General features: G+C 42.5%; 1 long non-coding RNA gene across 1 annotated transcript; it reads right to left on the bottom strand.

Moving 5' to 3' along the window:
• Positions 1 to 3,009: 3,009 nt before the first annotated feature.
• LOC130523691 (uncharacterized) lies at positions 3,010 to 3,588 on the bottom strand. Its single transcript, XR_008949967.1, has 2 exons — positions 3,163 to 3,588; positions 3,010 to 3,131 (listed from the first exon to the last, which is right to left on the bottom strand). It is a non-coding gene; the product is annotated as an uncharacterized LOC130523691 (long non-coding RNA).
• Positions 3,589 to 13,438: the final 9,850 nt, after the last annotated feature.

Raw genomic sequence — 13,438 nt, 5'->3', positions numbered from 1 at the left:
AATGCAATTGCAAGGAACCGACGTAACCTTGCAGACTGGAAGCACGTGGAGCAGCCGTTAATGTCTTTCTGTGCAATGACACACTCGGTATCTCGGAAAGCTGTGAGCCGGCCTGTACCAGCAGATGTCCTCGTGGGTGTAGGTTAGTTCAACATAATTGACTGTGTAATGATCCCGTCACACACCTTCCACACTGTACCAACCCCTCCGGGAGGAGACTGCGAGCCTCCACTGAAGCGGAGTTGCTCCATTAGACAATATATCAGGTGCTGGTCACAAACCTTTTTGTTCTGTATTATAACAGCGTCCTGTAGTGTGCTTGTACTAAAAGCCCTGTGCAGAAATGACACAGCAGGACGTTGTGCACCTCCACTGTGGGCATTTTACTCAGACAAAAGGCATGTGTTTCTTTTTATGGAAGTCATTATGTGCTATTGGTGCTACTTTGATGCATCAAAGCATGGGAAACAACATCTGTGCAAATCTGTGTTTTTAATTCCTGTCATGACCGATTGTTGACTCAGAGAGAGAAGGGACCGACCTGATCTGTTATCTGGAGTTTTACAGTCCTCTCAGTCCAACGCTATGATGTTCCCAGTGGTTCCATTTCTGTCATCATTTTTATTGAAGAAAGACAAATAAGAATAATTTCAGAGGGTAGATTTTCTGCACGTGTGTGATAGAAAAGAGTGCAGGTGTCAGCAGTCTCTTCCAGCCCTCCTACTTATCCTCTATTCACTCGGACCGTTTCTATGGTAATGAATAAAATGATTGCGACATGGGTGATTGGTGCCAATCCTTCAGTCAATGGGCTCATAATGGACACACACTCAAAGAAATAATAGTTAATTAATCATTTTAAAAAATAGAGTATGTATAAAATGTGTCACTGAGGGAGTCAAGATGCTGCAGTTTGTCACATTATAAATTAAATTCATTATTAAAAGGAGTGAATTAAATCAATTTTCAACCTTATCTGTGTCACAGAATGGAAATGCTTGTTTTCGATTAACATGAATTTCCCCACAAAAACTCCAGTCACTTTGTCAAACATTGTGTTTACGTGACTAAAGATATACTTCTGAGGCTCCAACGCAGGGATTTAACTGGATTTATGAGGACATAATCCAGTTTTTGAAACACAGAGAGGCATTTGCAGATGAAAGGACATATTAGCAGCTTAGAAAGTAAAAAATCTATTTTACTAACAGGCTGAATTTGCGTTCCTACTCATGTTTGTGCTTCAGCACCATGGTGGAGTGAACAGCTCCTCCATTGGATGGCGAGGGTTCGTCACTTCATTATTACTGAAAAAAATAATAATTTCATTTACTGATAGCTAATAGAGACACTTTACATGTCTTTTCAGGTCAGAGCAGCGCATTTATCACTCGTTCTTGAGGGACTGCTGGGAAAGATATCACCGGCCATGTGGAGAATTTCGACTTTACTTCCTGGTGGAGGAGCTGCTGGGCTCTATTTTTTAATGTATTTTAAGGCAAAGCTGCGTATGACTGTGGGGTGTCATAATAATTTAAAAACAAAACTAAAACCAGCCAAATGAAAAGATATTTCTGGATATGTGCTGTAGAGCTGTTACTCTAAGGTGTGATTGTAGTAATCGATTGTGTATTTCTGTTTCCTTCCCTGCACTTTTCCTTTGCCTCTTCCCCTCTGTGATGAAAACTCTGCTGCTGTTTGTAAATAACTTTTATTTTACCATAAAATCCAACTTCTTCCTTGGTTCCTTGTCTCTGTATCCATCTGTAGGTATCACCGACTTCATGACCATGTGCTGACCTGTTGACCTCTGACCCTACTGACCCACTCAGCTATTATACTGACAGCTCGTTGTAATTAATTCTCTCCTCTACCTGTCCTCCCCCCTCTCCTCTCTCTCTGCCCAGCCGGCCATCAGCAGGAGGGTCCCCCTACATGAACCTGGTCCTGCTCAAGGTTTCTTCCTGTTAAAGGGGATTTTTTTCCTTGCCACTGTTGGTTATTGTGGGTCAGGCCCTGAGATTCTGGAAAGCACCTAGAGACAATTTTGATTGTAACAGTGGCTATATAAATAAAGACTTGATTTGATTTAGTTATTTTCAAACAACATAATTGTTTGTTTTTATCATTATAATTAAAACATTTTTTATAGTGAAAAGGTCTGTGCCAGATGTAAAGTGTAAAATAGGTAAACATGGGAAATTCACTCTAATTAATGTCTGGGGAAAAAACTCAATCACTTAGTTCTTGACTGATTAGGTTCAAGCTCGTAATATTTTGTATCATATACTGTGGTATTTATTAATGTTTTATGTATTTCTTTTTCAGCTATCATAAGAAATGTAGCTTAGCATGCTTGTTCTGTGAAAAGGAGAGATGTCAGTTAATTTAAGTAAAAATTACAGTTCATTAGTTTTTAAAAATGACATTAAATGAGTCCTAAAGGACAATCACCTTCCTGGAGGCACATTAAAGAACAAATGTTACAGATGTGTACATTTATACAGAGGACTGTGGATTGTAGTGATCTCTGCAGTTTTGCAGCAGAAAATCACTGTCCTTAGTGTGACAGGCTGACTCCATGTATCTAGCAATTAGTCTGTGCAGAGTGAAGACAGATGCATGACTGATGACCACGTTAGGGTGTCTACTGAGACAGAAACATACAATCTGATCCAGCCTTCAACACATCAGCACACCCCAAACTCAGGGAAACAAATGTGTTGGACCTTCTGTTGATGTGACGCTCTTACCGTTAGCGCCATTTCTATAGTATTTAGTGAATGAAAGGAGCGATCAACAGCCTTATATCAATTATTTCTCAAATGCAAATAATGGTAAATAAACAAATAAAAAAAAATTGCAGATTAAATCTGTTGGTTTTACACAAGATCAAATATAAGAAAAGATAGATAGATAGATAGATAGATAGATAGATAGATAGATAGATAGATAGATAGATAGATAGATAGATAGATAGATAGATTATGCAATATGAATCAAATCAAATCAAATCAAATCAATCTTTATTTATATGGCACTTTTCATACGCTAGGTAGCACAAAGTGCCTCACAAAGGATAAAAACAGCAAAGAGAACAACAGAATTAAGAAAAGGACAGACACACACACCTGCATACAACACACTTACACACACACCCACACACATAAACAAGCTGAGGCAAGCTGAGACATGGCTGGGCACCGAGACCTGAGGCGAAGGAGACGCCACCTTTGGAGGCCCACCAGGCCGAGGGAGGTCACGGTCCGTGACCACAGGTGGTACCGCCACAAAGACCACCCCGACCCGGACAGTCCGGAGGCTCCACACCAAAGCACAGAGCCCCCTAACCACCCAGTCCATGGTCGACAATGGGAAAGCACCTCCAGCGGTAGACCGGAAACATCTCCCAGCCTGGCAGGCCCCCATGAGGAAACACCATGAGGAGACACTGGAGCTAAAAACCGAAGGACTGAAACAGTAAATGGGATAAAAGGTATAAAAGCTAAAAGCTGAGGAACTAAGAATTGGAGTAGTAAAACAGTACTAAGACTACAACAGACTAAAACAGTAAATGGGATAAAAGGTGTAAAGACTAAAAACTGGGAATAAGAACTGAGGGAGTAAAACAGTACTAAGACTAAAACAGACTAAAACAGTAAATGAGATGAAAGGTGTAAAGACTAAAAACTGAGAGACTAAGAACTGAGGGAGTAAAACAGTAAAAGTGTCAAGTAAAATAAGGATAAGACATAAAATAAATTTAAAATAATCAGAAAATCAATTAAAGGCTTGATTAAAAAGGTGTGTCTTGAGCCTCTTTTTAAAAATCTCAACAGTCTCTGCGGCCCTGAGGTTCTCCGGCAGGCTGTTCCACAGTCGGGGACCATAATAACTGAAGGCCGCTTCCCCGTGCGTTTTAGTGCTTACATGTGGAATGGTTAAAAGGCCGGTGTCGGAAGACCTCAGAGTCCGCGAGGGATGATAGAATAAAAGCAGGTCAGATAAATAAGTCGGGCCAAGACCATTAAGACTTTTAAAAACTAGTAAAAGAACCTTAAAATCGATCCTGAAACGCACGGGTAGCCAATGCAGCGATTCTAAAACCGGTGTGATGTGCTCCCGCCCTCTGGTCCTCGTCAGCACTCGTGCAGCTGAGTTTTGTAATAATTGTAGGTTTGTGATGCTCTTTTTTGGAAGACCAGAGAGCAGGGCATTACAATAATCTAAACGACAAGAGATAAAAGCGTGCATCAGCACCTCCGTGCTGGCCTGAGAGAGAAACGGGCGGACTCTGGCTATATTTTTCAGGTGGTATAAACCTACCTTTGTTATGTTTTTGATGTGTGGAATAAAACTAAGCTCAGAGTCAAGGATCACACCCAGATTTTTTACAGATTGAGATGGTTTAAAATCCTTCAATTTTGGGAAAAGTTTCTCTCTCTGACCTTCAGGACCAATAACTAAGGCTTCTGTTTTGTCCTGGTTGAGCTGTAGGAAGTTTTCTGCCATCCATGACTGGATATCTAGAATACAGTTAAAAAGGGCATCAACTGGCCCTGTGTCATCAGGAGCCACGGCGATGTACAGCTGCGTATCGTCAGCATAGCTGTGGAAGCTGATGCCGTGGCTCCTGATGACATCCCCAATCAAAATCAAAATGAATATATAATATAAGGTCATTGACCACATTATCAGGACATTATATATTTGTGTTAAATGAAGGTAAGTCTTGTTTTATTCTTGTAAGAGAATGTCTGGAAGCCAAAGGCAACATGGGAATTTTTACTTTTACGTAAACCTATGCCCTGGATCTACATTTCTGGTATGAAAAAGGGCTGTTATCATTTTCAGCATTTTATTTTTCACACAATTTTTCACATTATCTCTGTTATCAGTGCTGTCCATGCATGACAGCCTCTCGGGGATTCACACAGGATAACAGGCATAACAAAAATTCATTAAAAAAAGCATTTATGCTCTATTTCAGTTTTAGTAAACAGATATTTACATTTTCCCTCATGCCCTCAGAGCAAGGGCCAGCTGAAAGTATGATTACACTACACACTGATGGTTTTATTGATATAACCGGGGAGATTGAAACTGAATAATGAATGAAAACTAGAATTAGCCCGTCACAGTTCTGTAGCTTCGGGAAGTCACGGCGCATTTTAGGTTTTTAGACTATGCATATCATGCATGCAGTGAAGGCTAGGGTTTAAAAGAACAGATGAAAGGTTTTAAGGCAAAATCAACCGAGTTTTCAACCAATTTTAACATAATAACGGTGGTTTCTGGACTATCGAAGATGTGCACGGATCAAAACACGTTTTAGAAAAGACATTTCACACATGATTCCTGCTGAGAGAAGCCTCACGCTCATATTTAGGGCAGAATTGATGATCGAATCCAGGTGGAGGGCCATCATTTCTAAGAGGACACCTCTTTATAATCTCACCTTTGGTGGAGGTCAACGCCAATCAGGAGCTGCTGTTGTTGTTTTGAGAAGATCGTTTCTGAAGACATGATGGGAAATGGACCTATGATGACTTCCTGTTCTTCTCCTATGTAGAAACGGACTAAAATATTAAGCAAACACTAATATTTGGCACTTCCTGGTCCACCAGCTGGAGGAAAAATGACTGAGGTCAACACAAAAGGTCAGTTAGGGAACGTGGATCATCCAGAAGAAAGACTTCAACAACGAGCAAGATCAAGCGGTTGGACGGAAGGAACAAAAGTATTTCCACTCACACCAATCAGTCATCATGAATTTGACCTCTGCTTTTAACCCATCCTTTACACTCCAGCCGTGAGCACACATGAGCCAGGCGCAGGAGCAGTGGGCCAATCCCATGATCTGTCCTGGGATTTGAACCATCTTCTGGTTACAAGACTAATCATCTTGCCCCCCAACGTACGAAGGTCGGAGAGGCAAACATTATAACAATGAGGCAGATCTTCAAATGGGATCTCTACAGTAGCATAAAGAAAATGATGAACTGCAGGATATTTGTGCACCACTGAAGGAGAAAACACAGTAAGAGCCTCCGTCGTAACGCCACCCTGATTACAGCAGATTACAGCGTCCATTAGACTGCAGCTGAGCAGCCAGACGTGATATAAGGACAAGACTTTAAACCATTATTGGGCATGAAATCCCCATCTTTACCAGTGTCTCGTCTAATAAATGTGAAGGTCTAAATGCATTGAGAGGTTTGTGTCTATAGATATTTTAATCTACAGCTTTTCTGAGCTGGAAGTTAAGGAAAGAGAGCTGTTGTGGATAAAAACCTCCAGGAATTATTACTGCAGTTAAAAGATTTCTCTCACTGATTCTTGGAAACACATTTTACTACAGCTCCTCAGTTCTTAACTGAACCGTGACGTCAAACAGACGCCAATCACTGGCTGGAGAGGATCAGCGTCTGGGATTCGGAGCGTCAGACTTGAAGAGGATCTGTTACATTTACACATTTCCATATACAGTCAAATTTATCCACATTCACACCCTAAAATAACGAGGCAGCTGATCGAAAACTTCCACTTGTGCATACTTAAAGGTGATATATTTTTCTTTTTATTTGAGTGTTTAACTCCTTTTTGGTTGTGTCTTTGGCTCACTTTTATATTAATATTCAATTGTTTTGTGGAAAAATCAAAGAACAATCTTTCTCTCTAATGCAACCATTAGCTAGCTGGCACTGATGTAATTCTGCCGTTGGCCTTTAGCCCCCGCTGTTAAAAACCCCAATCAATTTATATTTTCTATAGTTTGGCAGCTGATCAGTTTCCCAGTGCTAATTCCTGCTAAGTGATTGGCAGTGAAGTACTGCAGCTGCATCCAGGGATTGGGAATCATTGCTGCGCTCCTTTAGCTGAAAATTTGGTTTAAAGTAATTACAGAGAGATCAAAGATCAATATTCATGCCTAATGCACTACAGACTTTAATATGGCAGAAAATACATGTTGAAACAGAAATCGATTTTTATCGTGAAACCAAGGTTACCATCTGCACGACTCTGATTTAAAGAGTCCATTTAAAGGGAGACTTTATGATAGGAAATTAGAATTGACTCTCCTTTAATGTAAAAAGCTGATGAAAGTATCTGTTAAATATGTCATAAATCAGAATCTACTCCTGTTAGCAGACAGGTGATGGGGGACATTTTGTAGTCTTCATATAGTCTTATTGATGTTTAATGACAATATAATAAAGGAACATTGACCCAGATTTTGAACTGCGTGACCTCCTGATTCTGACGTACGTTTAAGCTCTATTAACAGTCCCCCGGCTGTTATGTTTATCCAGCTCCTATAAATGTACACACAAATATGACTTTTGGTTCTGTATGTTCAAGAGTAAATTCTGAATATGCTATAACTCAGCACAATAAGTCGTCTTGGATCAGGTACCAGGATCAAAACCAGCGCTGCAACAATCAGTCCAACACAAATGATCAGCATCAGTCTGCACGGTCACACCATGAAGAAAATGAAACATTAATGGATGTAAAGTATCCTTTTTTTGTTTATAAAGGAGCTATTTTAGTCAAGGTTATTATTTTTCCATCAGGGCTAGGAACATCTGTAGCAGAATGGTGGAGCGTAAGATTAGATATGCATCGTGTGAAATGCAGTTTTAGATTTGCCAGAGCTGCTCCACCGAGTTAGAAGCTCTCCTTGATGTTATATCACAGGAAAAGCTGGAATAAAACTCAAAAGTTTATTAACGGTGCTTGGGTTCACCTGTGATTTCACCCACACCATGGTGCAAAGTGTGATCTCAATAAGGAGGAGCAGGAAATGTTCTTTTTATCATTAATAGAGGCAACTAACACAGATCAAAGCAACACAAATGCAGGCGTCCTGCGTACATGACGATGGACCATCAAATAGCAGCAGTTCTGCGTTCGGAGGAAAATCTAAAAGGATGCGGAGCTTCATCCACTTTGTCTAAAATAGCTTGTTCACTCCAACAGAAGTGAAGAGGCACTTCATACACACGGAACACAGCCTTGGGCGCTGAATTAGGACAAAATTATCCTCCTCTTCTCTCCCCGACTTATTTCCGGGCAGCCGCCCATGGCACAGTGCACCAAATAATCTACTCGTTATCAGACGGCACATCGTTGCACGGCGATAGTCTCCCCGTGCTGACGCACCATTAGGCAGAGGGATTCTGGGTAATGTGCTGGACAGCCGTGTGTCCATCCCTCTTTGTCTCAGGAGATGCTTGATAAAACCACAGAGAATCAGATAAATGTCGGCTTGTGTGAGCGCGTGCCGCCGCTTTATTAACGGAAGCGGATTGTTGAGGCATTGTTGTCGATTAGGGACCTTCATTATTCTGATTTAATGACAGCAGATGAGCTGTGACACATGTGATTCGCATCGGAGTGAAAGAACACAGGATGACTCCAAAGAGGACAAAGCGAGTGATGAACTCGTATACGCTCAGAGCTTTGACTCCTGCCCTTTTCTTTCTCTAAATATACCCAAAATCTCATCTCACCTCCTCTGTTGTCATGTTTTATTCACACTCTCAGTCTATGTTTATTTATATAACACCTTCAAATCACCCACCGCTGATGTCCAGGAATAAAAAGACAATTATAGTAAAATACAATAGGGGACATCCAATTTACAAACCAAGCACCAAAAACAGGAGCAGCACTGTGACTAAATTATCTTTAAATGAGGAAAAGGGGCAGAATTTGATGGCTTGTTGATGCGTAATCGACAAAATCCATTTTCAGCATCTAAAATAACATACGAGCTGGCTCAGGACGTCAAAGATGTCACGGCTTCAGAGCTGAAGTTAATCTAGAGGTGTAACTCTGACTAAACGCTCCTTCTTCACCTACAGTTCAACGATGCAGACACTTGTGCGGTGAGGGAGATGGTGTGGGAGGCGTCCGCCTAGCTAGTATCTATAATTCTCCCTTTTGCTCTCAGAAAACAACTGATCCAACAGCCAGCTATCTTTGGACACACTCCATTTTATTCTTGCAGAAGCAGCTTCCTATCAGATCACAAAAATGTCCGAATTCTTCAAATCTATTAGATTAGATTGAAGTGGCCAATCTGACCCTCCTTACATGTAAAATAAATACAGCTTTGATTAAGGAGGTGACTGTATTGTGCAGAAAATTAACTTTTTTCCCCACTCCATCCAACTGTTTACAGATTTCTGAGCCACATTCTCACAGAGGAAAATAATTACCCATACTGAGCTGAATCAGCTAAATTGCAGTAATAAGTCAGTCTATATTCCCCCAACAGCACAGACGTTAGCATCTATTCTGAGCTGCAATTAGCTGCATCACACTTCAGGACTAAATACATAATTGTTGGAGTTCAGGAGGTGCATTTACATTGTGATTGTTGTGGTCACACACGCGTCATCAACGTTTATGTGACAAAACGGAATCTACGTCACCAAATCTTTGGAATGACCTTCAGCTTTGGGAACAATTATGGACAGACTGTTATGTCGGACATAACATAATTAAAATTCTGACTCTTTTTCCAGATAATCAGAACTATGATTGGAATAATCCAGTTCAAAGCAGATGCTAGCATTAGCACATAAATCTGTGTCCCATTCCATTCAGATAGTTAATTCAGAGTAAATGGGGTCAAACACACACGCAAATTATTATTTTTTTATACATTTTCACCTGACATTTTCTCAAGTGGATCCTGCAGCATTTAAGAATCTTGGAAAGGTCGCCATCAGAGCCAGGTAAGACGCAGATACGATCAGCTGTGAAGAAAGGCCATCAACTCAATCATTGACAACATTTGCCGTAGAAACACATAAACTGCGGTTAAAGATGTTGGACGAGCGCACAGTCAGAAGGTCAAGCGGCAGAGTTTCACACCTGTTTTAAATGCCAGTGCTCCCCAGCCACCGTGTTTGTGCACAACACACGTTCCTCCGATGCTCCGCGTGCTCCTTCAGGGGGGAAAGCCGAGGGCTGCGAGGGACGTGTCCCCTCAGACAGATGTCAACCCTGGCTTCAGGTGGTAACCTTTCTCAGCGACAGGTAGGAGCAGAGCGGGGAGGGGCTTCAACCAGCGGCCAAGTTCATCAACACGTGGGGGGGGGGGGGGGGGGGGTGCTCTGGATCGTGCCTGGAGAGTCTGGCACTGAGGAGGCAACAGAGGTCGACCTGAATGCCGGCGTGCTCCAAAAGCACAATGAGCACAGACGAGAAGAGATGAGAAACATTCAGTATCACACCATCGGAGTCTCATCATGTTCAAGACAAGAAGGATCCAAAATCACAGCCGCAGATGGAAGAATACTGGGAAGTTTAGAATGGAACAATCCTGGCGAAGAGGTGGGCGTGGCTGGAGTGGGGCAGAGGCAGGGTCAGCAGAAAAATTCTGTCCAGAGTGGCGTGAAGTCAAACACTCCAAACTCAGACTCCTTGTTTGTTTTTACATCCACATAGACATCCTCATGAGGTTCTGCTTCTGGTGGATCCAGCGTGGATTTGAGATACCGCCACCTGGCACCAGTCTCCCGCAGATAAGAGTGTTTCCTAAAGGTCGCTGTGTCCCATATTCCACAGTTTAAGCAGGAAATGTTCCAACAGAAGCCCCTCAAAAGCATCAAGGGTCAAATTACACTGTTAACCTCAATTATGTCGTGCTTTACAACTGGGGCGAGAGGTCGCCGCTATGATGAGGCGGTTCAATTTAGACTAGCCAGAGGTGTTTGGGATGGATAGCATCTCTCTCTCTCTCTCTCTCTGTCTTTCTCTGTTGATTTGCCATTTGCGCATAAGAAGGAGCCCTCAGCTCTGCAAATAGCAGAAACCAACCATCAAATAGACTAAGTGGTTCCTCTAAGACATGTGAGGGAAAGAATAAAAGCAAATTGAAAAAGTGGAAAGCCTCAGATAACGCTGAGTGTGAGGCCCAGCGGTCAGAAGATGCTCAAAGTCTGGCCACATTCATTTATTTCTGTTGTGAACGGAAAATTCACAGCAGGACAAACTTCCTGACAATCTCAAACCCCATAAAAACTGATGAGGTTTGTTCAGAATTCTGCAGTTTGTGGAGACGAGCAGCAGATAGGAGAAACAATATAATGGTGAAAAAACTACCCATTTTTTAAATAAATCATATTAGATGGTGCTTTACATAAGACCAGTCAGACCCTGACTCAATGTTCTCAGAGAAGTCCATCCTCATGTCTTTGTTTTCATTGTGACGCGCTGGGCTACCTGAGTTTGGTTGCCCTGCCAACCTGTATTTTTCCTTGGATATCATGGCTACCACATCTCCCCCAATGTCCTTCCATCATGTAAAATGCCTTCAAGGTCTAAAATGCCTTCAAGGTCATTTGTTCATTCAACATTTCCTGGTGTTGAGTGTAATAACGTTGTAATAAAACAATGCTGGAACGACATTATCGTCCAACTCCAGTGCTGCTGTGGTCCAGTTTTCCTCCTCAGCATCATGAATTCCACATCAGTCGCTCGAGTCTGCTGCTCCAAATCTCATGAGGTTCACTCTCAGAGTGGGAGGGTAATAAACTACGTTCCCCTCAGCCAAATCTGCGGCGTTCCGGTGTCCCAGCTGACCACTGACCCATTACACCAGTTAACACTACATGAATTATACTGGGAAACACAGTCAGTGGCTGGTCACGGACTGGAGCCTCATTAACACCAAGCGTGTGACAGGGATGGAAGTGGAAGCTGACCTGGAGTGGACGAAATGCTGTATCTGTTTTGGTTGGTGTCCGTGCACGCTGCTGCTGAGGCTTATACGTGTGTTTGTGCGGACTGACGCCTACGCTGCGCAATCCTCCAAGGTCAGGGTTAAATAACAGGAATTACACAGCTGCCAAAGCCCATTAATACAGAGACGCCTCACCCATCGGGCGCCCAGCAAACACACCACGTGTGCTGGATGTACAAAGCAACACAAAACACACTTGACAAACCCAACACACCTGTTTACCACACAGTGACCGAGACCCTTTGTGTTTTGATAGTATTTGCAATGCAGTTACTTTATGCTGCAGCGTTTTTTATTTAGCCTCTCCTCAAAACCAGGAGGACTTCTGACGGGTATGACGAGGGATGGTTGATGCCCCTTTTTCAAACTGGGTGTGAGTACTCACCGAGTATCGATACCACTAGTGCTTTTAATGTGTATATATACACCTACATATTTAAATGCGGCTTGTTTTAATGCCTTTTATGTCACTATGTTACTATCAGTTTTTTTATACTTGAGTCGTTAGCTAGCAACATCAGCATGGGCAAAGTTTCATAGTTTCAAAATGACACTGACGTCAATGACCACATGGGTTACAGCCAGTCATACAAATTGTTAGGCTTTAGTTTGATCAGGACCCGAATGCAGACAGGAACCAGCCAACTAGGTCTCACAAAACGGTTTATTGAAACTTAAAAAGGCCTCGAACACAGTGGGGAAAACACGCTCAGCACAGGGAAAAGATCCTGCCCATTCCTTTTCCAAAGGAGGGAGGCGTGGTGACCTTGAGCAGAGAACAAAAACAATTATAACTCCTGAACCTAGAACAAGAGGGCAAATAACTGAGTCCACGTTGATCACAACACTGACAAACGATCAGGCACTGGTGAACAGGAGCCCAGGGCCTAAATAGCCAGTCAATTAGCCAGCAGCAGCTGTAGGAAAGTGGCTCCATCATGTCCCCTGGAGAAAGACCAGAGCAGCAACAAGGAAACCAACCACTAAAGAACACCAAACACCACCCAGAACCCTGACACAAATGACCTACAAAACCTGAACATCTCATCCAAAGCAGCTGATCAGATCTTCCGACACACGACATAATCAGGTGTAACTCTTTGGCAGTGGAAATCCACAGTTCACAAAAATAGAATAAGTCAACAGGGAGTTTGAATCAAGCCGGGCGAGATGGGCAGCATCAGGCGACGAGGTTGGAGAGCTGCAAACGAGGACATGACTAGTTCAAGGCACGGAAAAAAGAATAACCAGTTGAAAAGGGTTGTGAGCTTAACTGTTACCACGGAGGGTTGACCAACAAATTGTTGATGGCGGAAGTGTGAACTTTTCTTTTAAAGCGGAAGGCAGGTGATGATAAGCTGTCCAACCTAGAAATAGACACAGAGCGGAAAGACGGGCGAGAAAAAGAAGGGAGGGAGAGGGAAAGCACCAGGGACAACTCCCAACAGTTTTGGTGATGGGAGCAGCCATGATTGTGTGGACATTTGTCTAAACAGGACGTGAGGTGACCATTTACCGTGGTGTCGCAGCGAAGAGCACTGCTCATGTTTCGCCTTGAGTATCGGCAACTGGTATCGGCAGTTATGGGCCCCGATACTTCTGATAAGATAAGGTATCGGTATGTGCCTATCACTAGTTATCACACACAGTAATGGTCTATTACTATGGTTTGGTTAC

The sequence above is a fragment of the Takifugu flavidus genome, chromosome 4 (assembly GCF_003711565.1).
Source record: "Takifugu flavidus isolate HTHZ2018 chromosome 4, ASM371156v2, whole genome shotgun sequence".
Classification (NCBI taxonomy): domain Eukaryota; kingdom Metazoa; phylum Chordata; class Actinopteri; order Tetraodontiformes; family Tetraodontidae; genus Takifugu; species Takifugu flavidus.
Note: the sequence above shows the minus strand (reverse complement) of the source record. Positions and strands in the feature narration are given on the sequence as shown.